This window comes from Alligator mississippiensis, chromosome 8 (assembly GCF_030867095.1).
Source record: "Alligator mississippiensis isolate rAllMis1 chromosome 8, rAllMis1, whole genome shotgun sequence".
Lineage (NCBI taxonomy): Eukaryota > Metazoa > Chordata > Crocodylia > Alligatoridae > Alligator > Alligator mississippiensis.
Genome location: NC_081831.1, coordinates 53562287 through 53584845, shown reverse-complemented (window position 1 = coordinate 53584845; position 22559 = coordinate 53562287). Strand labels below are relative to the sequence as shown.

General features: G+C 37.9%; 1 pseudogene; it reads left to right on the top strand.

Moving 5' to 3' along the window:
• The first annotated feature begins 4311 nt into the window (after window positions 1-4311).
• On the top strand, window positions 4312-5710 carry LOC102576285 (jerky protein homolog; annotated as a pseudogene).
• Window positions 5711-22559: the final 16849 nt, after the last annotated feature.

Genomic DNA, 22559 nt, shown 5'->3' with positions numbered 1-22559 from the left:
GCCATTGGGCTGCATGCCAAGTAGCTCCACCAGCTCCCATGGAGCTCAATCTGCCCTCCCAGAACCGCTAGACTGCTCCTGAGGGTGTGGGCCTCCAGATCTGTGTGCGGGATGACAGGAGGCTGCAACTGCTGCGTGGGGCCAGTGTCAGCACCATTCTTCTTGGTGATGGGTGCAGGCTGCACCCAGCACCATCCCAAGTGGCAGCAGCAGCCTCCTGTCATCCTGAATGCATATCCAGGAGTCCTCCTGGAGGTGTAGGTCCCCAGATCTGCATGCAGGATTACGGGAGACTGCCGCTGCTGGCAAATGACACACGTTTTGCATGTCAGCACCTTGAGATGCAGGTTCCCAAAACCCCTGCACCTATCTCCTTGAAACTTGGCAGGCTTCATTTCCCCAGAAGGGGCTACCATCCCTGCAATTTCCATCTGAATCAGGCAAGAAATGACAAAAGTATATGCATTTTCATGATTCCCCATTATAGCCTAAGGGCAAAACGTTGAAGCGCATAGAAATAGAGAAACAGTTTTGATGAAATGAAATGGAACAGTGATTCAAAAGTAAATGAAATGATGAAATGAAACACTGTCACTTTGAAATGGTGGAACAGAAGTTGAAATGAAACAGTGCTCTTTTGTATAGCCCTACTTTTCTATCACTTATTTCTAAAAACAATGGCCTTGATTTGCCCCCTGGGGGAAGGAAAAAAAATCATTGTGCCTTATAATACAAGGAAAGTTATACTCTGTGGACTATCCACTTTTGGACATATCCACATTGGCATATCCAATGAACTGAATTAAACAAGCTTCCTGATGTTACAATCTGTGGTGTCCATTTACACACAGTGTTTCAGGGGTTCAACTCAAACTTATGTTCAGAGTTTCAGAGCAAAAGGGAATCCACAAGCGCCTAAGCAACTTTAATATTCTCTAAGGTGCACCTTTCACTACTGAAAACCCTGAACTCTGAATTATATCAGCAGAATCCAATATAAAAGAGAACCTTGTTTATATTTTATATAACCAATACTGTAACCTAAATATAGAGCATTATTGATGAGAATTTTTTTAGCCTTTCACTAAAAGTCTATTTCAATGCTAAAGCTAGCCACAGATTTTCTTTGGGAAGCTGCTTCTTTTGCTAAAAGCAGGTTCTGCATCAGATAATTTATTGAGAAAGGGTGGATACTGCAGAGTACCTTTGTATTAGTCTCAGTCATAAAAATAATGATTTAACTTAGAATACTGAAACTGTTTCTAAATTAGACCTGTCACTTAAAAAATTGCTTGCCCCTCTATTCAAAGGCAGCTTGGAGAGGTTCCCACTCATGCCATTGTGTTGGAAGACTAAGAGGCATATTTTAAAGTGACGGGCCTAAAGAGTCAGTATATTAAATGAAATCATATTTTTATGACTGAACTGCATGCAAAGGTACTTTGTAATTAAAGTTTTTTGTTTTTTTTTTTTAAGAAAGAAATCTTTCAATAAATTTCTCCATAGTCTAGTCTCAAGAAAAGAAAGAGACCCTCAGATAGTTTTATGGAGACTGTTTTTGCTTCAACACCAGAGAAGGAGTATAAATTTAAATGACCTCAGAGCTGAACAAGAGGAATATGTACATCATTTCAAAGACAGACAGCCTCTAACTTTCATGAAATGTATTACAGAAATGAGCACATCTAGATCTCACAGCAGTTGAGGTCATTTTTTAAATTATATTATTATTTTTTGCTTTCTTTTCCCCTTCTGCTTTCCCCTAGCAATAGGTAATGTTAATGCTACAACACACACACACACACACACACACACACACGCACACACTTAATATCTCATTCTCTAAATACACCCAAAAATAGCTTGCTAAATTAAAAAATATATATATATTAATACAAAAAACTACATTCTATCCTTGATTGTGATGGAAGCATGTCCCTGTGGGAATTTGGTTGTGTATAACGTCTCTCACTAGGAATGCAAAACATTCCCTCTCTACTTAGGGAAGTTTTGCCTTAGTTAAACAAAAAAATGAAGCACAATTCCAAAGTACAAGTTAAATATTCCAATAAGATCTGGAAAAATCAGGATGGCTCCGAGTTATGTTTCAGAACTGAGAAAGACTTCCAAACCCAGGTGAATTAGTGCTTCATATTAAAAAATCTGGGTAGCTATTCTATAAGAAAAATGTGAGATCTTGTAAAATGTGTATCACTGCTTTTGATGTAAACCTCAAGTTCCAGGATCTATATAAAAACCTCTTTTTTTTGGAAACACCTGTCTACTCTTTTAGTCAGTAAGAAAAATAAATAAATGCTGAAATATCAGCTGTCCTCAGCAGCTATGAAAACTAAATAAAATAAGTACTTTTATGCTAACAGTTGCCCACTTTATAACCCAAAGCAAGTTCTTAATTTTTCTTATTATATTAATACAAGAAACTGTTCCTTGAATGTTCCTGGATGTATATCTTCTTGGTTAACAGCAAGTTGTTAACTTCCTAATGTATCTTCATAATGTATAAAGCAGGGCTATCCAACTTTTAGGGGACTGTGAGTCATACACCACACAAGACCATGAAAATAAGTTGACACAGAGATCATGGAAGGAAGACTGAGCACCATCACCTCAATTCTCTTCCTGGTCCTCACCTCAAGAACCAGCTTCTTCCTTCCTGTACAGATGGCTATTTCATTAAGTACAAAATAATGAGATATAGCATAAGGAAAGCAAGTTATCATGAACAACAAAGAAAAACAATGTCATTTCATTAGGTAGAGACTTCTGTTTTCCATGTTCTCCATTTTTTCTTCATTAGTTCCAGTGATCATATGGAAAAAAAATGTCTAAATCCAACAATCTTTAATAATATTCAACATTAAACCCTGGTCATACCTACTTCACTCTCCCTTTCAGCATCCATTTTCTGCCACTGTGTGACACGGGAGCCTATGGTGTGGACAAGTAAATGGCAGTTTCTATGCTCCTATCTACCTTAATGAAGATGCTTGGGTTATAGTTCTTCACAACAAACACATGAGGATGGAACTTCATGTCCTCACATATGTGTAGCCATCTCTCAGGCTTTGTCTTAAAATGATAAAGAAAATTGTCCCTAATAAGAATTTACTTAATAAAGGAAGAAAGGAGGCCTTTGTTGAGCAGTCCCCTCAGTCCTTTAAGCACTGGAAATTCCCATGTTTCATGTAAAACCTATGGCTATCCTTGCCTGTAGTTATATAAATCTTTATTCAATGTTACTTATTTAAGCAAATCCAGTGTTAATCAATGTCTTTCACTATCAAAAAAGTATATTTCCACAGTGTTCCTACACAGATATACCATCCTAATAAAGACTAGGCATGGGGATCTTTTACCAGGCTTCAGTTATACTAATTTTTCTACCCTTATCCTATTACTAACGTGAGCTAGCTACAATGGGGTAAAAACAGCATCACCTTGTCTTCATTAGGTTGTTAGCACTTGTAAATTCTTACATGTTAATTAGGTTGCAATGTCAAGGTGCCTTTTCTAGCAATAAAATCCTACCTTTACAGAATGCAAGAACTTTTAAAGAAAGATTTTCAATCTAATGCCTTCTTTTTTCTAATGGAGCTGGACACTTAATACATCCCCTCCCCTTTTAAATATGATTTTTAAGACACACTTTCAATATCTACTGATATGAATTTTTCAGGCTACAATCAGAAACTAAACATAACAGTTGGACTAAGCCAGACATACAACAGTGAGATTGTATGCTATCTTGTATAATATCAGGAAACAAGATTGGGTTTCTCATTGAGTGATAAAAGTGGCCACCTGCAACTGCAAATAAAAAGCTGGTCATTTAGAAACAGCCATGCAATGGAAAGTAGATTTGGAGCTTACTCCAAATCCCTCAGGATGAAAGTTGTCAAAATAATCGCAGTAAACTCTCTGTTATCCAGCATTTAGCTAACCAGAATACTTTATTAACTGGAATTTCAGTGGCGGGACACACACAGTGCCATGCCACACTGCTTTGCTTTTTGCTGTGCCACTTTCAGTGGCGGGATGCACACAGTGCAGCACTGCATTGTTCATCTGCCTGCTGTGCCGCTTTCAGTGATTGTTCACACAAGGCACCACACCACTTTGCTGCCTGCTGGGCTGCTTTCAGTAGCGGGATGCACACAGCACTGTGCCACTTTGCTGCCTCCTGTGCCACTCTGAGGGTACCCATGCAGGGCATATGGGGGTGTGCACCCCTCCCCCCTGCTGGAGCAGCCTGCAGCCAGGCTGCCCTGGTGTTTGGGGTGGCTGACTATTATGGCATTGAAAATGCTTTTTACTGCATCAAAAAGAAAATGTGAAAAGAAAAAAGCTGTGTTAATTTTAATGTAGAAAATAGACATTTGTTGATATCTACAAAAAGGTGTGAACTGTAATGTTCTGATGAAAGAGTTCAATGTTGGATCGTCAGTGATATACAATATCAAGGCTCAAAAGGAACAATTGCTCAAATTTGTCTCTAGTTCTGAGACAAGCAAAATGTTAAAAAATGCCATACTCTATATAAGCCTAAATTAGAGCAGCTTGATAGTGTTTTATATGAATGGTTTTCATGAAAATGATCAGAGGGTGCCCTTATCTTTGACCCAATGCTCATCAAAAAAGGTGAAAGATTTCTAGAAGCAAATGGATTTGACTGAACCCTGCACATTTTTGGCTGGATGACTTTCGTGTTTTAAACTTCATCATGGCATTAGAAGACTAGATGTGTCTGTGCAGTAAAATCGGCTGACCGTGAAGCTGCTGAAAATTATTGTGATTTTTTTTTAACAAATTAGCTGCTGAACGTGATCTATCCCCTAACCAAATCTACAACACAGATGAAACTGGCCTATTTTGGCAATGTTTGCTGAATTCTACCCTTGCTGGTGAAGATGAATCTAGTACTGCTGGTTTCAAGCAGAATAAAGACTGAATAACTGTGCTTACATGTGCTAATGCAGGAGGCACACATGTGAAGCTTTTAGTGCTTGGAAAATGTAATTGTCCTAGAGCTTTTAAGGGTATTACACATTTGCCTGTTGTTTACAAAGCCAAAAGTAATGCATGGATGGACAAAGATTTTTTTTTTGACTGATTTCATCATGTTTTTGTACCCTCAGTGAAAGCACGTTTTAGAAAAATTGGAAAACCTCAAGATAGTAAAGCTATTCTGTTATTAGACAATTGTCAGGCTCACCCTCCTGAATGTGAGTTAGTGTCAGGTAATACTTTTACCTTCTTCCTGCCTGCCAGTGTTACATCACTGATTCAACCAATGGAGCACGGCATTATCCAGAACATTAAGTGTTATTACAGAAGAGATTTTCTGAGAAAGTTAATCAATCATGAAGGCGCTATCAAGAACTTCCAATCTCTTTATAACATAAAAGATGCCATTTTAAATTCAGCTAGTACCTGGAATTCTGTAAACAGTAAAACATTAAGAAGGGTTTGGAGAAAATTGTGGCATAGTGTTCTGTTTGCAGAAGGGTCTTCTGATGAAGAAGACTTTGAAGGTTTTAATGTGAGACATAGAAAATATACAATAGCTCAAATTCTCAAAGTGGTGAATGATGCTTCTTCTACAAACCCAGTCAACAAGCTTATAGAAAGTGAGATAAAAGAGTGGGTCAAAGCTGAAAAGGAGGTGAACAACATGTTTTTAGCAATGTAGAAATAATATAGTGTGTTGTGAATCCTGACAAGCCTAAGGTCACTGAAAAATACTCTGAAGAAGGAGACTTTGGTAAAGAGGAGAAAATATCTTGGGCTATTGCTGCTTTATATATTGACAACTTCATTAAATTTGCTGAATGGCTGAGTTGTTATTCTGCATAGGAGTGAGGAATAAATCAGCACTTCAGAAACAGTGTCTTTCAGCAACACCTGTATACACAAATGCCTAAATAATCTTCATTTCTAGCTTAATTTTGGCTCAAGGTTTCAGTTTACAGTTTTATTTGAAATGTATTGGTTCCATGTTGCTTATCAAACCTTTCAATCTTGATGGAGGACCTTCCCTCCGTTTGACAATGCCTGAAGAACTAATGCAATGTGGTGATGAAGTCTTCATAAACCACATTTGACATGAGCTTAATGAATACTAATGTATGAATACTATTACTGTCTCCCATCCTCCCTCCCTCTCTTATGCGTATTGTATCAGACTTTGGCAAATCCCCTACTCATAATCATTTCACCTTATACTGCTGAACCCCATGGTAGCCCAGGGCATGAATAACAATCCTTTTCAAAGCTATTAGCATATTAACATGCATCTTATTAAAATATGAACACCCAGGAAAGAAAACATTACAAATCAAGCCAATTGAAAAGAAAGTAAGGCAAAATTATACTTTCAGAAGGGGTTGCTCAATTCACAAAGAATGTATCTGTAGTATATTTATATTGTGCAGTCATCTCAATGTCACCTAATCCTTAATAAGATGGACACAAATATCAATACTGAACATCTCGAACAGCAGGATAAAGCAGTGAGAAAAAATGATTATTCAGTTCAAAGAGCTCCCACAGATCTCTCCTGTCACACAGCTCCAGCATTTCAAGTGATTGCAAATACTGCTTTTTTTTAAAGTTATTATGGCAGTTAAGAAACACATTAGTTATACACTCTTACCTGCTTATATTATATAGCTGTATCTATATCCAAACCTCAGAAAGACAAAACCAAGTGTCTTTATTTGGGAAAGGGTACAAGTGCCCAGCCTGAAACTTCTGCTCAAGAGGGTTGCCTGAGTGTTGTTTGTTACCAGACATGTCATGTTAACAAGACCTGTACATTTTTTAAAATTAATGAATGGCACAGAAGATACCCTGGTTTTTTGCTGTCCCATATTTTGCAAACGGAAAACAACTGTATTCAGAAACCCTGAATTTATCTTCCCCTCTTTCAGAGACATCAGAAAGTACTATTTACCAGGGGAATTTTGGTCTGAGCATAAATTCATCACAACAAGAATCTGCAAAAAAGTGCTTTCATTTCTATCTTTGTGATATGTTGTGGGTTCAGCAACAACACTCTGGACACTGCTGTGTTGAACTAACAGTCATGTATTGTTATAATGCTCTGGAATCATATCCAGGGTGGATCTTAACAGTTGCATCAGTATGTGTATACAGATCTTATACCTGCTCTGCCTCTGACGTGACCCCGTCCAGTCCTGTGGAGGGAAAGGAACCAAGAATGCCTCCGGCTCCTCATGGCAGAGAACATGAGTCCCAGTGCAGCAAAACTGCCACAAAGCGACTGAACCCTGCAGTGCTGAACATGAGGGCTTTGGCCTTGAAGGGAGATTACAAGGAAAACACAATAAGATACAACACTTTGTTACCTTACTAAGTTGTCAAAACCATCTAGGTCTTTGTGTTAGAACATTTTAAATATTGTATTATTGTTATCAGAGAACCCGGAAACCTCAGTGATATAAGGGCTTCACTATGCTTGCAGCTGTACAAACACAGAATTAAATGATGGATCATTTCATTTCAGTGACAAAATGATTTAAAGAGAACACAAATAAAAACAGATGGACATAGACAAGTTAAGGGAATGCAAACAGCTAGTGACAATATTAGTAGGCAGTTGACTCAGAATTATCAACAGCTTAGCCACTGTCAAGTTATAGGTATCAGATCAATGAGGGATCAGAAGAAAATACAATGATAATTTGAGGATGCTTCTGCAGGTCCTAAACTGAAGGGTAAAATGGGAGCCCATAGGTGCCTTTTTTAGAAAATCTAAAAAAATGGATGAAGATGACTAATGTTAATTGGAGGTAGCACATGACTTCTCAATCATGAATGAATACTTCAATCAGCTTTCAGTGAAAACTGACCTTTTACATCAAGATAAAAAGCTAATGTTTTATGCCATAGAAAAAGAGGGAGTCAGTGTAAAGACTCAAGAGGAGTTGTACAGTCAGGATAGCAAGCTTAAAAAAATGAAAAGAAAAGAAAGAAAAAATCTTTGCAGTACTCTGTGTGGATATGAATGAATAAGACCATAATTGTCCAGGATACAGAAAAGTATGTTGGAGTAAGCAATATGCAAAAGGATGAGAGGCTGGATGACAAGTTGAGCTGGACAGGAAAGAGAGGTTATGCAAAACAAATAAATAATCTGCATGGGTTATATATAGATTGGATGTTAAGACTGGGTATGAGGCTGGAGCTGAAGATCATGTCAAAGCTACAGGCCTGAGAGCCAGGTAACATGGTGGTGTTTTCAACAGCCATAGAAAAAAGCACATAGGCGAAGATCAAACTGATGGAAGATATTCACATGCATTAGATCATTATTATTTCTTGAATCAAGTAACAAAAGATTTAACTATCTGGTTAATTTGTGAGAACAGGAAACATGATTATCAAGATTGGAAGCAGAAGAAAAAAATGGGGGGGGTTTCAGTTTGGTTATGTTAGCTTAGGAAGCAGACCAAAGATGCAGCATGGAAGCAGAAGACTGTCAACAAGCATTAGATGAAGGGAAAATAGCAGCAGCCAACATGTGGAGGGTCAGACAGAGTTGGCTAAGGAGAAAGCAGTCTGGAGACTAGTGTTAGATACAGTACGACAGATGGCTGCTAATGAAACTGAAGTTCAAAAGATGAGAAAATATGAATATAACAGCAAGTTCAAAAGAGGAAGTTAGAGAGACCATTGGGAATAGTAGTGGCAAAGTCAGGTGGAAGAGCTGAGAGGCAGAGCAAGGAGGAGTAGGCACAGTGAGTAAATGTATATGTTAACAAATGTTTGTGCTGAAGTTCTTTGATCTAGAAAAGATGTTGGTCAACATTGTCATGGTTCCTGGGTAGGGCTGTGGTGTGAGTTCACATATCTCATTAGTGCAGTAAATGCCACAGGCATTGAAGCACAGTAAAATCACTTACATTTTGTAAAATTCCATCGCGTAACCTACTAGTGTCAGAAATAAGATTGGGAACACCTGATACTCAATCCTCTATTTTTGAAGGCTAGACTATTCCTCAAAAGAGGGGAAGATGGTGAGGAGGGAGAGGGGGCAACAAGACATTTCCAATATGTTCTCATTAAAGGGAAATAGTCCTGAGTCAGTAAAGCAAGTGTGTGCAAAATAAACACTCTTATAAGCATACCACTGGCCTTTGATAATGCTTCAGTTCTGATGTTGGAAGAACCCCTAAACTCTGCCCTCCTCTGTCAATATATACATAAATGTCTACATTTTTCATCTGCTTACTGGACTGAAGCTTTTGCACTTTATCTACTTAAATATTATCTATACCAAGTGTTTCCAATATTTAAATGATATATTTAGGGAGAGTAAATAGGACAGTGTTAGCAAGATTTTAACCAACTTCTCTAACTTGTATATTAGTTTCATTTCTAACCCCACTCCAACTCCAGACTCCTTGCCAAATCTTGCATAATCCACATGCATAAAAAAGACCCTATGACAAGAAATATGCAAGCTTTCTTTGTTGGGGGTTTTAACAAAGAGATCCTATTCAATCATTCCATCATCAGTGCACAAAGGGGACACAGCGGTATAACAAAAGTAATTTTACACTTCTAATGCAGCACAGTAAGAAATTCCACTTCTAATTCTTTTGTTAATATTATAACTTTTTGATTATTTTTACTTTCCATACCCACTGAAACCAGTTTTTATTTTATGTACATTAAATCATAATTTTACATGTTTTCCTTTTATTTTCTTTTTAAAACCATGTTTCACAGACAGGAAGAAAATGAGAAGACACTACATGATATAGGATTTCGATTCTTTAAAATGATGTATCACCAAATTTCCATCCACCTGTAAATTTTAAGAAAAATAAGTTCCTAAGAACAAGGAAATTATGCCTTTATGTATTCAGATACAATATAATGTAGTTTACATGATGGAAGACAATTAAGCAAAATAATATAATTGCTTTATACCTTTAACATTAGGAAACTTAAATGTATCCTTAATGGCAAAAGGTTACATTAACCAGCATGTAGTCCTGATTATTCATGAACTTGACATGTATAATACCTTGACACTGAAATACTTACAAAGATACAAACTGCTAAAAATAGAAGAGGTGAACAATTTGTAAACACACTAGTTTTGTTGCTGTGGTGTTGATGTTTCCAACAGTACTAGGCTACCTTCATATTGAAAGGAGATTAGAAATGCTCTTTTTTCAAAATGTCATATTTTCATGGGTCTGTGACAAAGAATAGTTGCCAGAATATGTTCATTAAATGTTCTGATCAGTGGCAAACTAGCTAGCACTGTCAAGAAACTTCAGCTCAAATTTCTATCTGCTACCCTATGGAATAATGGTGGCTGACTCAACATTTATCAAAGGAAGATTATGGCCAGAGCCTGCAAAATAAAACACAGATGACATCTGACTTGAGTTAGGTTAAACATGAATATATAGAACTATTCCAACAGATTTGCCCTGCAGATTTGGTAGTCAGTAGGCTTGTCCTTTTTAGATCTTTTTTATCCTTACCTTTGCAGAAAATAAGTCTGTTTTATGAAAATGTCTGTGTAGAGACATTGCTTTTTTGCTGCAAAGTTTAAAAGGTAACAAAAATCCAAAAAGTTGACAAATGACTACATAATAGGATATGCCATCAATGCAGCTTGAAGGCTTTAGCAGAAGCCTGCTACATAAAGGCAAACACTTTCACAGAGACTTTCAAGATGGCAGGAATGTTTACTTTTTGAGATTTGTTTCTTCCTAATTCCACGTATTAGATTCATTCCTAAGACTAGGTATACCTTCATGGCAGGTGCCAAGGCAACAATTGAATACCATCATTCCACACATGTATGAGAGAACTATCTTGACACCCAAACAGCTTGATTATCTGAAAAAAAGTTTAGGTAAATTATTAAATGCAGATATGCAAGTATCTCTCAAATTTCCTACTGACTAGTAGAATTGCTATGACCATCAAGGCAGAAGTGAAAAGAAACTAGAATGCATAATAGCATGTGCAACAGAAGAGTTGCAAGACAATGCCTTATTTCTATCTTCAATCACAGCACTAACTTAATTGAGCTTTAGTACAGGGAAAGTTCATTAAAGGAATGGGGCATATATAAACAAGGAAATTTTGGAATGGCCCTGAAGAACTAACAGTTTCAAGAGTGAAAGGAAGGACTGAAATAAAGCAAAGCATGTGGAGGGGGCCATTTCAGAAATGGTGCGAGAAGAACTGCTGGACAGCATCAGGTAATGTGAAAGGAGAGAAACTGAGATTGAAAAAATGGGAGAACTAATCAAGTCCTTATACTCTGTTACTTCCATCTGAGATTCATCAAGTAAAATACCTAACACTTCTAAGATTGTTTTAAATATAGTCACAACAGAATGCAGGATTCTGGGAAAGAATCCTTGATCACATTGGCTTTTTTATGACAGTAGACTACTGCTTAAGGCACTGCAGACTAATGTGGACATAAACTGACTGAATATATATATATATATATATATATATATTTTTTTTTTTTTTTTGCATGAGTATTTTTTTGGAAAATAATCTGGAAGCATTATAAATGTTAGCTGAGAAGTGCTATATCCTTTTCTGGTTGAATGAAACCCAGCTAAAGGAAGACTATGTCCTAATTCTAAAAGTAGTGAAGTCCTACAATTAGTTCAAATTCTGATTTGTCAAATCTACAACAAGTTTTCTATTTGTTAAAGTGACTATAGGAATTTCCACATGGTCATTTTCTTGTCTAATAACTAGATTTTCTAAAGCACCTAGGGAGGCATGCAAGTCACATTAATGTTAAGGACTAGGGAAGGCAGCTAGGAGAGCAAGTCCTATTGTACTAACCACCTTGGGCATTTTTGGAAATCTTACCTTGGATTTAGAGAATGAAGACTAAGAATTCTAGACAGCCTGCACTTAAAAGTTTTACTGGACTGTTTTTCTAGTTGTGTGCCTTTTGCTGACATAGCTTCTCCATTAAAATCCTGGTAAAGACACAATGATACTGGTATAATTGGTAACTTACGTTGGTGGGGGGGGGTTATTAATAAAGCCTTTTTATAGTGAGGTAACTGCTATGACACTAAGGGAACTGGTCACCAGATACATTTTGTTAGTTAAAGGAATAAACCTTATTATATAACCATAAGGAAGAGATTGTCAAAGGCACAAAGCAGATATAGGCAAACTCATACTGAAAGGGAAGGGGAGCAGCCCTGCAGAGGAGAAGGAGATGTAGCCAAGCCTCACAGCAGGGGAAGGGGGCATGGCCTGGACCCAACCTAGTCCTGCAGGAAGAATGGGCATGACCCAGCTCAAGCCTGACCCCATGGAGGAGAAGGGGGAATGTCCCAGCTCTAACCCAGCCCTGCTGTGAGGGGAAGAGGAGGCATGGCCCAACCCTAATCCAGAGATAGAGGAAGGGTGCATTACCCAGCCCTGCATGGGGAAGAAGGCATGGCCCAGCCCTAAAGGGAGTTGGGATAAGGGGGTGTGGCCCAGCTCCAACTCAGCCCTGTGTGGGGAAAGGGGCATGGATTGGCTCCACAGGGAGATGGGGTTGTAGCCTGGCTCTGATTGGCTATGCAGGGCTTGAGGTTTGGGAATTTGGTGGGGGTTAGAGGGGCATATTAACAGTCACCACTGACCTGAAACCAAATATCCCATTCCATGGGAAGCCTTGCAGGTCAGATGTTATGGCTCAACAGACCACATTTGGCTCTCAGGCCAGAGGTTGAGCACCCCGATCTAAACAATCACAATATTTTTTCTTTCCTAAAAATCTGCTAAAATATTAATTGAAAATATACTCATATTTATTGATTCTAACCAACTAATAAATCACAGACATATCTCAAATGGCTGATCACCAAGTAAAATGCACAATTCAGAACAAGAGAAAGGTAGCAAATGATTGTGTACTTCAGTATTGAGGATTCACACTTAGTGACAAAAGCATTTTCTGAAAACCACCTTTTGAGGATTTTAAGTTGAATATCCAAAAATCTTGGTTTAGATTCTGATTGAACTTACTGGAGAAGATGAGAGCACATGGAACACATTTACAAGCAGTCGCTCACTAATGAAATTAAAAATGTAACAAATGATAACTCAATCCTGATTCTTAACAGACAGGTCTTGTTGAACCAAGAGTTGCAGAACTCTTTCCCTGGGTGTTGAACTTATGACCCCAAACACTCAGTGACTTACTTTTTTACATATGAGCATGCATAGTGTATATAGTTTTAGGTGGGAAAGTTCACCTGACATAAACTTTCTTTGTTGGATTGAGTGCTGTGTGCAGAATGAGATTGCAGAGTGCAGAGGTAAATGTGATGTGTGCACAACACTCTGATTGGTTGTGAGAATGAGTGACAGCTGTTGTCCTTAAGGGTATAAAAGAGACAGGACTGAGGTCATCCTGGTCTTTGTCACCTGGCTGCATGAGTGACAACTTCGTGTGAGTGCGTGTCCTCAGCAGGGCAAGTGATCAGTGTGTGATTGAGCAGGTAAGCACAAGTGAGAACCAGGGTGGTTAAGATCTTATAGCAATTGACTGAGGAGTATACTGTGGTGTGGCAGTTAAGGGGATGTCAGCCCAAGGAGGGGTCACCACACCCAGTGTGTGTGTAAGTGTATTGCTTGATTGTGTTCACAGTAGGGTGCAAGTTGAGGGTCCAGGGGACCAATATCCTTGTAGAGTGAGAGAGCAGCAGTGAGTGGGAGAGAGCCAGTTGCTCTCTAGTTCCCTTTGGGGAATCTTTGTGTATAGTGCGGTTAGTGGCATATTAGTATTCTTATTGTTGAGGTACAATTCTATTTAATCATATTGATTGATTAGTTGTCGTTATACTAATTGTTGAATAATATAGTTGTGTTTGACCTCTTCTATCTGTATCGAGTGTGATTACTAGTAATTATTTACTGTTGAACCTTTGGGTGGGATCAGGCTGTAGATTTTTGCCCAAAGGAAATTAATTCTTTTGGGACCAAGAATTGTTAGGAGGACAGAAGTTGAGTTAAAACGAGTTGCTGTGGCCTTGTTTCCTCCTACAGTCTCAAATCATTACCATTCATTAATTACATCCTTATTGGGACAATCGGGTCTCCAAATTCTCAAGACTTTTTTTTTTGCCTTTATTTTTATAAAACATGCATCTGTTCAGCTGACATTACCCTTCAGTTTGTGTGATCTTTTTCTGCTTCATTCACTTACAGATTGACACATCTCCATATTCAGTGTAGTTTTGCTCATACAACTCATGCTTCAATTCAAGTACTTTATTGCTATCTCCTGATCACAGAAGTAAATCCAACATTTAACAGTTCTAGGCATAGTCGAAATAGCCATCTGATTCCACATATAAAATATCTACAAGGAAAAGTACCTTGCTCCTTGCATACAATGAAAAATAATATTATTTACACAGCACTGCAAATACATGCAAGTCATGGTCCTTACTTTGCGTTTACAGTAAAATGTAGATCAATACAATGCAGACAAACAACACAGAACATCAAGGAAAGGACTATGTAGAAATGATCTTTGGAAAGCTGAGCAATATAAGTTGTTTGTGAGGAAGTATTTAAAACACAAAGTTATACAATATGACTATTAAAATTATCATCATTATCATTTACTTGGCCCTTTAACTGTTGGCAGCTGTCAAAAGATGGATTTTCTTTCATGCATTTCTGTACCATTGTGTACTCTCCAAATATATGTTTTCAGACCTAGAAAAACATCTCACATTAATAAGAGGACCTTCTCAACAGATGCTGCAAAGTTAATTGAAGCAGGGTAAGTACTAAAGTTAATTGAAGCAAAGAAAATGCAGTACCAAGGTGAAGTCATCTTCACTTAAGGTTTATATTTAGTGGGCAGTCATCCTAACAACACGACTAAAGGGAATAAAATTTGGTATGTCAGATTTAATGATACAGAAAGTAGAGAGACCGTATTAAAATGCAGTACAGGTACATAGTCTGAGACAGTTTATGAGCCCTAGATTTTATTACCCACATTCGCCTATATGATTGGATGCTGTATATTATAATGCAATCTTTGGATGTTTGGAACAAGGTTGTGACACTGCTGTATAAACCTTGTAATGCAAAAGGATTTAGTCTCCTGAAGGTAAGTCCCTATACACTTCATTTTATACTTTTAAAGATTATGTGAAACATAACCTCTTGTTGTGAATGGAATCTTTAAAAAATAAAAAATAAAAACCTAACAAGACCCCACCTATCTTCTTCAAACTGCTTTAGCTTTATTTTTTCACTCCACTATTTTTTTATCCTCTGAAAATCTATTTCTAGTTAATACTGTAATTTCCTTTGGTCACTTCATTGTTATTCTTTTGCTCCCTGGCAATATCACAGTTTCCTTTTCTTTTTCCCTTTGTTTTGGTCCAGTTCACTCAGCCCTTCCTCCGCTCCCCTGTTTTCAACATATTGCAATGTAGGCTTTATTACTAGACTGATTTCTGTAGACCCTTGTCTCCTTTAGAAAACAGAGTCTCCATACTTTTCTTGTTTTGGCATACTCCATTTAATGAAAATATATTTAATGTAGAGACCATCTTGAACTTGCTGCCTTTTCAGAGTCTATTAAAAGCCCCTACTTTTAGCTTTAATTTCTTCTAGCTGTAATTTCTCCAGATAGGTGATTAAACAGTAAAGAAAGAAATGTCTGTTTTCATATAGTAAAGCACTAGACTGTAGATTAACAAAAGCTGAGAATGCCAAATTTCATCTTCATTGTGTTACAATATTTAGACTGTGTATTTTATCTGTAACAATGAGTTAATACATTTGTCACTAGAAAGCTGGTATTTTACACTACATAAACACCACAAAGGACAGATTCAGCCTCTCAATGTATAAAATGACTAAATAAATAAATCACAGCATATAAGCCAGCATTAACGGAAGAGATCAATATGCAGCACAACAATAAAGAATTATGAAAGAGAACAAAGTGGACAAGATAAGACTTTCAGCTATTTCTATGGTTGAAAAATATTAAACACACATATTGAGACAACATTCCTGCTTCCTGTTTGCTTTCCTCACATGACCAGCTAAGAGTTCTCCTACCATCCCACTGAGGATTAAAAATATTATCTAGATAGTTTATATCCATGTCAGTGTGTTATGTGACATGCAAAAGGTGAAGTCCCTGCTTTTTTATTCTGTGCAGGTGTATAATAAGGACTGGCCATGAGGAAGGCTGTGATGCTCTCTGGTGGCCACCTTAATTCTGCCTCATTCCAGCTCCTTGATATGCCCTTTGATGTCTCACCAGTCACAACTTGATGTCAATGTTATATTATGTTGGAAGGCTACTCCACATCATGTCTCCCTCCTCCCCACTGTACTCCACATGAGGCCATGGGTGCTTCCTTTACCTGCACTCCTGATCCTATTTACTTCCCTCTGGGGCTCTGATCTCATTCAGATATGGTCCACTTATGAGGTTCTGACCTCTCCAGACATGGTTATCTGACACAGTCTGATTGGTTCCAGTCATAACTCTGCAGTTCCTCATTGCCTTAATAGCTATCATGGTGGGCTCTGGCCACCTCCATTGCCACACCCATGCCTTGCAGATATTACTGTCATCAACTGAGCCCTATAGCTCCATAGTGAGTTCAGTGCCCTGGGCGAAAGACCTGTGCTAAGATGTTTTTTTCAATCTGTGTTTACTCATCTTTGGCCCATGCAGCCTGCTGGGGTTCACACTTATACAAGGCTCTTTTGGCCTCAGCCCCTCTCTTTTCAGTCCCAGGCAGCCTTGACCTGTACCAGACTATTGTCTTTGGCTTACAACCCCTGATCTTTGGCCTTGGCAGCCTGCTAGGTTTTGGACCTCTTAATGGGGCTCAGTCCTCTGTTTCAGCCCCATGGGTCCCTGGCCTGTGCCAGGCTGTTGCCTTAACAGTGCCTATAACTACTAAGTTATAACCATGCAGCCCACTGGGTCCCAGACCTGTGCCCGGCTCTATCTTGGCTTCTGCCTGCTTAGACTTCTGGCCGAGACAGCTGATATAATGACTTTGATAAGAAGATACTCAGAATTCAGTACATTTGTAAATATTATTGAGCTGTTAAAATTACAGATGTATATCTGTCTCCTACAGTGTTAACTAAGAGCATGGTGTAAGCAGGCATGTCCAAAATAGCTGGAACACTACGCTGATGGCTGAAATACTGTCAACATATTAAGCATTTGTTTGAATCCTTTTTTTTAAATATTGTCCTCAAGCTTTCTACTCTATCAGTGTTTTGCATAAGGAACAAAGATGGATCAACAATGCTGTGCACAAACAGTAGGGGGTGCTTCTTTTTGGTTAAAATTCCATCATCAAAATAAAAATATGGTTGAAGTAATATACCCACCTCCACCTCTGATGCCATTTTCCCTTTCCTGGATACTGCTAAAGGACTCCTGAAAGATGGGGGGAAAAATATCTCGTATGAAGGACAGATTTAATGACAGTACATGGAAACTGTTAAAAAAAAAAAAAAAAAGATATCTCCAAACTCCCTTTAACAACTTTTCAAATGTTTTCTCATGTGTTATATTTTATACTTTATTTTTAAAACTGAAATCAAACACACACTGTAGCTGTATTGTGGGTAATCTTAGTATGTGGTTCTAGAAAACAAGGCATAGATCCTGCAGTCATTTCTGAAAAGATGAACTTTTTCACCCTTGTAAACTCAACAGGGGCTCAGCTGGATAACTTCAGTTGGACATTTTCATAATCCTAACCCTGTCAACATCAGATAAGAAATTGCCCAGTGCTGTGGGAAGTGCTCAGATACTGTCTATCACTTGTGACATTTATTTCAGTATGTCATACATTTTAAAGATTTTTAACCTATTTTCTTTTATTTTCTCTTATGAAATGCCTGCCATACTGGTTTCACCTCCTGTTGAATCACTTCACTGGCTCCTCTCTTCAATTATATAACGTCAAGCTTTTTGTCCTAGTGTTCACAACTTTATCTTTCCTTACTTTTTTATCCTCACTGCTTCTTTCATTGCTATCTTATAACAACTCCATAAGCAGTCAGTGTGATCAGTTGCAGGCCCCCAGCCCTGCCCCCTGACTCAGGAGGCACCAGTAGCCTATGCATTATATCCCATTGCATCTTTACCTGCATGTGTAGAGGGGCCCTGAGTGAAAGAGTCTGTCATGTAAATAGAAAAAATAGTGATATAGATTGAAAGGTCTTAAGTGTACTTTCACCATTAGATTAGCAATGGCCCAGTTAAATTAGTTTAGGCCCAGTTATGGTGGATAATTCTAAATGTTACCATGATGTCTGGTAAAGATAATAGTTAAAGTAATAAAAAATGAAAATAGTTATTTAGGAGAAAGGAACAAAATAGTTGCAACTTGAAAATAAATATCAGTATTTTAAATGATAGACATCCAAAACATTTTATTTATTTATTTATTTTACTTTCAGTTGTCTGAAAAATTTACATAATGATTTACAGTTCAAGCTGAAATACTTTTTCATTTTTTTTCAGACTTGACAGCAAATGAAAAAAGTGCATTATTTGTCCAGCTCTACAATGGTGAAAATGGTGATAAGGGCCATACATAGGGGCCTAGGAATATAGAGAAGGAAGAACACAGACAAGGACAGAGACCTACCAACAACTGTTATGCTCAAAATACCTGTGGGATTGGGAGATGTACATTTTCAAGCTAATGTAATGTTTTGAGGAGAAATAAGGCATTCTCTATCTTCTCCTGAAGCAATGTTTACACTTAATTATTTCTAATTTATATGTCTGGTGCACAGGACATGAGTCCATTTTTAATTCTTTCTTTCTGAAACAATACATTTTGCTCCCCTTCCCCCCGCCCCCCGAAAGGGGGAGTAGTAGAAACACTAGAGGATAGGGATAGGATTCAGAGAGATCTAGACAAACTGGAGGATTGGAACAAAAGAAATCTCATAAGGTTCAATAAGGACAACTGAATAGTCCTGCATTTAGGATGGAACAATCCTATGCACTTTTACAGGCTGGGGACTGACTGGCTAAGCAGCAGCTCTTCAGAAAAGAACCTGAGGGTTACAGTAAGCTGAATAGACTGTTCTCAGTGGTGGCAGGTAACAGAACTAGGAACAATGGTCTCAAGTTGAAGCAAGGAAAGTTTAGGTTTGATATTAGGAAAAACTCTCTCACTAGGAGGGGGGTAAGACACTGGAACAGATTGTTGGAGGTTTTTAAGACCCAGGTAGAAAAAGTCATCTGGGATGATATTGTTGGGGATGGTCCTACTTTGAGCAGGGAGTTGGACTAGATGACCTCCTGAGGTCCCTTCCAGTCCTAATTTTCTATGATTCTATGCTTCTATGAAATGTTTGGTTTACAACAAGAGCATTGCTAACTCTGTGTTTCATTCCCAAAATACCAACACAAAAACTTCGTAACAGAAGCCATCAAAACTGTCCTCCTGTTCTGAATTGAAACAATTTTCAGTTAAAGGAAGAGCTTCTACTCACCTTGGCAAAGGCAAATCAATTTCAAATTCCATACTATGCTGAATATTAATTTCCAAGATTAATTATTACTATATTAAGCATTAACAAACTCAGGGAACTGATAGGCAGGATCTCCTGGGGGCAAGTTTGAGGAGAAAAGGAGTCCAGGAGATCTGTCTGACTTTAAGAAAGCTCTCTTAAGAGTGCAGGAGTGAGCTATCCTGCAACAGAATAATTGGAAAGGTAGCAGGAGGCCACCTTAGTTAGTAAACAGGTGAAACTCAAAAAGGAATCCTATAAAAAACTGGACAGTTGGTCATAGTACTAGAGAAGAGAATAAAAGCATCCCACAGGCATGCAATGAGAAAATGAGGAATGCCAAGGTACAATTTGAGATGCTGCTAATAATGGACATAAAAGCCAATAAAAAAGAATTCCAAAAGTATGTCAAAAGAAGAAAACCATAGAAACCAAAGGTCCCTTATGAAATGCAGGTGGCAATATAGTTATGAATGATGCAGAGAAGGCTAAAGTATTTAACGCTTTTTTTACTTCAGCCTTCACAAATAGGGGGCCGTACCAAATAAGTGCAATTGGCAGCAAAGAGAGGCTTGGAGAAAAACAACCTAGAAAATTGGGTTAGGGATTATTTAAAGAAGCTAGATGCTTTTAAGTCAGCAGAGCCAGATGGGATAGACTTTAGGGTGCTAAAGGAAATAGCTGATGTAATTCTAAAGCTATTAGCTATCTTCTTTGTAAACTTGTTAAGTGAGGTCCTGGAAGATTGGAAAGGGAAAAATATAGTGCCCATCTTTAAGAAAGGGAAGAAGGAGTATCCAGGGAATTACAGACCAATCAGCCCAACCTCAATACTAGGAAAGACCATGGTACAGGTCTTCAAGGAATTTACTGTGAAGTACCTAAAGAACAAGGTAAACAAGAACAGCCATTATGGATTCACCAAGAGTAAGTCATGCCAAACTGATATGATTTCCTTCTATAATAGGGAGACAGTTTCTGTGGATGAAGGAAGAGCATATACTTTGAGTTTAGCATGGTTGTTGACACTGTCTCCCACAATATTCTTGTTAAGAAGCTAATGAAAGACAGAGTAAAGTATTGTAAGGTAGATACATAACTGGTTTGATCATTGTGCTGAACAAGTAGTCATGGATGGCTCAATGTCTAGTTGGGAGAGGTTATCAAGTGGGGTTCCCCAGAGGTCTGGCCTAAATATTGTTTAATACCTTCATTAATAATTTTGGGCTCTTAGCCTGCATAGCACATTTGTAGACAATGCCAAGTTGAGTGGAGTTGAAGATACACTAGAAGGTATGGTTAGCATCTAGAATGACTTGGCTAGAGTGGAGAAATGTTTCACAATCAATCAGATGAGACTCAACAAAGACAATACAAAGTCCTGCACATGGCATGGAATAATTGTTTGCACAAATACAGACTGCAGAATGATTGGCTAGGCTGCAGTACTGCAGGGAAGGACTTGGGTAACAGTGGACCTTAAGCTGAACATAGGCCAAAATGGCAAAATAATAGCATACTGGGTTGTATCAACAGAAATGGTCCATTCCTTTCAACGTTGGTGAGGCCTCACATGGAGTACTGTGTCCATTTTGGGGCCCAATACTTCAAGAATGAGGTAAACCCAACACAGAACAACAGAAATGATTGGTAGCCTGGGAGGCAAGGCTTCTTATGAGGAAAATCTAAGAGAACTAGAGCTATTTAGTCTGGAGAGAATAAAACTCAGCAGTGGTTTGGTAATAGTCTTCAAATACCTGAAGGGTGATTACAGAGCAGATGGAGATGGACTTTTCTCTGTGGCCATAGGGGACAGGACTCGGAGCAATGTCCTCAAGATTCATCAGGGAAAATTTTGGTTGGAGATTAGGAGGAACCCTAAAGGTGGTCAAACATTGGAGCAGGAATGTGGTGTTTTTACCTAGAGAAATGGGAATCTTCATCCTCAAAAATTTTCAAGAGCAGTTTAGTTTGACTCTTGGCTGGGATTGTTTAGTTAGGATAATTCTGCCTTGGGCCGGTGGTAAACTAAATGACCTCATGAGGTCACTTCCAGTCCTACTTTCCTATGGTCCTGTGAAAACATGAATTGAATTTTTCTAGATATATTAGAAACTATATTAACAATAATTAATTAAATTATTAGAATTCAGGTTTCATACATATACATTTTAGGCTATTTAAACTTAATTTACATTCTCTTGGAAAATGTATTATAGTCCTTGTTCAAAATGGTCTTCAAAATATTTAGTATGTATAATTTAAAAGGTTTTTAATGACTTAGATGTCTCAAGTATTTTCCAGACATGTAAGACAGAAAAATGTGTAAACTGATAATTAAGAATAGTTATTAATCCTAAAGGAAAAAAAATAGGGATGGCTAACAATTAATGTTAAAATACAAAATGGTGCATTCATAACTCTGAGGCATCTCATCTCCCATATGTGCTACTTCTGTCTAAGGACAGATGGCAATATATTCAAAAAACATTACCTCTCTCCCTTTTGCTTTCATAAACTGGATCTCTTATTACAGTACATGAATCTTAAGGGGGGGGGGGGGGGCGGGGAGGGAATGGTTGATAATCTGTATCTCCAAGATGGCATTTAACCCTTCTGCTATATCCAGACCATATGTCAGAAGACATACAGAAAGGGTCTCTTTAGTAGTATATACTTACTGAAGTGCTTCACACTTTGATCAAGAAACATGATATTAAAAGTGGCTCTCTCCCTACCATATACTTATGTGGGTCTCCAGAACCAGGGTGCAAATCTTCATACCTGCTACCCTAGAAGGAGACATCAATATTATTTCATTAAGACAATATTGCTTTTATGTTTTGACCAGTCTGACAGTTGCAAAGAGCAGTATACAAACCAACTCAAATCAATCAGTCAATCAATCAACCAATGTGTATATGCTCATGCATCTCAATATTAATGTTTATAGTGACATTTATTTTAGCTTT